Source organism: Fukomys damarensis, unplaced genomic scaffold (assembly GCF_012274545.1).
Source record: "Fukomys damarensis isolate Sample0158 unplaced genomic scaffold, DMR_v1.0_HiC HiC_scaffold_21, whole genome shotgun sequence".
Classification (NCBI taxonomy): Eukaryota; Metazoa; Chordata; class Mammalia; order Rodentia; family Bathyergidae; genus Fukomys; species Fukomys damarensis.
Window position 1 is genome coordinate 5,101,673 of NW_022900933.1, and position 3,392 is coordinate 5,105,064.

Below are 3,392 nucleotides of genomic sequence, written 5' to 3' on the forward strand. Positions count from 1 at the left end.
TTTTTTTTTTTTTTTTTTTTTTTTTTTCTCATGCCTTTTTCTAATGGGCATAAATCCACTTGTGAGGGTAGAGCCTTCATGCCGTAACATTTCCCATATACCCACCTCTCAACACTGTTGCACTGGGGATTAAATTTCCGATATATGAACTTTGGAAGATACAGTCAAATCATAGCAAACACCTAGTAATTCAGCTGTGTGATAGCTGGGATGGTCTGTGCGTGCCTGAAAGTACTATGTATCCCTGAAGACATTCAAATAGAACTTGCTGGTCAGTTGTCAGAATGTTCTGGAACTTGGATTTGGTGTTGTTTCAGTTAACCAATTCTCTGAATTCTTAAGTTTGTTGGCTTGCTTACTTTAGAACTTTAAAAACACTGATATAGAAGCAGTCACAACAATTTTTAATGTCCCTTAAATTTAAAAAAGCTAGTAATGCACATTTAGTTATTAGAATGACCTCAGTTTTTTTTTTTCTTTTCTTTCCTTTTTTTAATTTGAATTGAATTTATTGGTACATTCTAGGTAGACAGTACAGTTACATTCATTACTGGGATCTTGTACTTTTACATGACAGGTCTTGGTTTCTTTTTTTTAAATTTAAGTTTATTGGTACATTTTAAGGATACAGTACAGTTACATTCATTGTTGGGATCTTGTTCAAATTAAAATCCAAGTGGATGAAAGATCTAAACATTAAAACAGAAACACTAAACTTGCTGGAAGATAAGTTAGGCAGAACTCTTAAAGACATTGGCATAGGAAAAGACTTTTACGAACAAATCCTCAGCACAGGAACTAGCAGAAAGAATCAACAACTGGGATCTCATCTTATTAAAAAACTTCTGCACTGCAAAAGAAACCATCAACAGAACTAAGAGACAGCCTACAATGTGGGAAAAAATTTTTACCAGCTGCTCCTCAGACAAAGGACTATTATCTAGAATATATAAAGAACTCAAAATAGTCAGCCCCCCCAAATATAAAGACTCGATTCAAAAATGGGCATCCAAAATGAACAGACATTTCTCAGACAAAGAAGTAAAAGGAGCAAGTAAATATATGAAAAAATGTTCCACATCACTGGTCATTCGAGAGATGCAGATGAAAACAACACTGAGATTCCACCTCACCCCACAAAGAATGGCTGCTATCAATAAATCAAACAATAACAAATGTTGGCAGGGTTGTGGCGAGAAAGAAACCCTTTTTCATTGTTGGTGGGAGTGCAGACTGGTACAACCACTATGGAAATCAATATGGAGATAACCTCAAAGAGCTGGGACTAGAGGTTACATTTGACCCAGCCATCCCTCTGCTGGGTATCTTTCCAAAAGAACTAAAAGAATCATATCACAGTGATGTATGCACACCCATGTTTATAGTAGCACAGTTTGTAATAGCTAAAACTTGGAAACAGCCCATTTGCCCATCAGTTGGAAACTGGATAAAGAAGATGCGGTTTTTCTATAAAATGGAATATTACTCAGCCATAAAGAATGAGAAATTAGATTTATTCGTAGGAAAATGGATACATATTGAGGATATACTCCTAAGTGAAATAAATAAATGTCCTCAGTTTTTATTCACATTGGTTATAGTTTGTTCATTAAGAATCCACTGAGTAATAGCTAAAAACGTATTTCTAGAGATTTTTCTTTTTTTAGCCAGATGTGCAAAAATTATAACAATTTGAAGCTTATTCTTATGAGCAAATCACTGGGTTGGATATCAAGTACCTTCAGTTCTTTCTAATCCAGTCTCTGCCATTGGGCAGCCATGTGTCTTGAGGAACTCCCTCACTTACTGTCTTGGCTTTGATTTCTTCTTTGTTAAATTATTGAAGGTGGGAAACAGAAAGCTTCTTACCCAAAAATTTGGATTATAATTTGCCACTTTGGGAAGCATGTTGATACTTTAATACAGGAAAGGTCCGTGAGGAGACATTTGTATTTTGAGTTAAGTAATCATGTCTTAGGTTAATGCTTCCACTTTTATATGTGTAACGCTTAAAAGTTTCTTAGATTTTTTGGGATACTATGGCCCTGATGAATCTGTGGTGGGAAAAAAAATATGGAAGAGACAGGATTTTGAAAGTATCATGACCATAAATTACTTTTGATTGGTATTTGTTGCATGGGCATTTTAGTGAAGGCCCATTTATTCTCTGTATCTCCATATTTCACATGTAAAAGTAATTTGCTTATTTATTTATGTCCCCAGTACATAGCAGGCATTCAGTATATTTGTTATAGGAAGAAAAGAAGGAATAAGATAAGAAGAGGCAAAGGCAACTCGCTAGCTTAATACCCCTTGGGAGGAAAAGGAGAGGTGACTGATAAGAGAAGACACAGCATAAGGTTTCTTTCAGAAAGAATCTACTATCTGAACTTCATATACACCCCTCCCAGGGTCAACCAGGCATACAGTATTAGTTGCAGGGCACTACTCTGAGCTTATAAACTGATTGAAAAATTTCATCTCCAATTAATGTTTTATAATGAAAAAAGTGTGACTCTAAATCTTTGCAATGGTAAACCATATTAAAATCTCATTGACCCTTCATCTCCTCCCAACAGTAATGAATTGGGGATCTGAAACGGGCCATTTCTAGAGTTAGCCCTTTGTTGAAGAGTAGCATTTGCTAAGAGCCATAGCTTCTGGACAGTTAGAAAAGTGGCATCTGGAAGTTTTAATATTTAATGCTGTTACAAGCAAGAGATTCTGGCTTAAAGAATTTGAATACTGTGAAATAACTAGTAAAAGTATTAAGAACTGTAGTAGAAAATAACTAGTATAGGTGGTTTCCATATCTCACTCTGTTGCATTATGTGATTCTTTTCCTAAAAGCTAAAGTAAGTTACTAGTTCTACATTCAGTTAAACTCCTGAGACCATGCACCAGGCTAGAATATCACTAGAAATTAAACAACAAACTCCAGTTCATTTTCTTAGTTAAGCCAGGGAAAGTCTTGTTAACTCTTACAAGTACACAATCAAAGTGAGGTTAGCTGATGTTTATTTCTTGTTTGGTATCTTGCCCAACTGAAAACATAAAAAAGTGAGTGGCTTCTAGTTCTTATTTTGCTCTTCTGAAGTATGAAGAGTCACTACAGATAGCATTTTTGCTCCTTAGGTTTTTAAACCCCCAGTTCTTTAAAGGAAGTTAAAAATTTATCATTGCTAAACACTGAAAGGAGAGCCCTAAACATTAGTAGTTTTACCTCCTGAAATTGCTAGAGTGACTCACATTTTTCTGGTCTGGCACAGAATCCACAAAGTCTACTCTAGCAGCCTTGATAAGCACTTAAGTTTAGGAATCTGAGCTTTAAAAGAAACCCAGCAAATCTTACCTCATTTCTGTACTTTGTGGGTTGGAGCGGGGGGGGGGGG

At 35.6% G+C, this 3,392-nt stretch overlaps 1 protein-coding gene across 1 annotated transcript in view; it reads left to right on the forward strand.

Moving 5' to 3' along the window:
- The window catches only part of Slc38a6 (solute carrier family 38 member 6), a 55,919-nt gene that overhangs the window by 24,876 nt on the left and 27,651 nt on the right, over positions 1 to 3,392 (forward strand). The window lies entirely within an intron of this gene.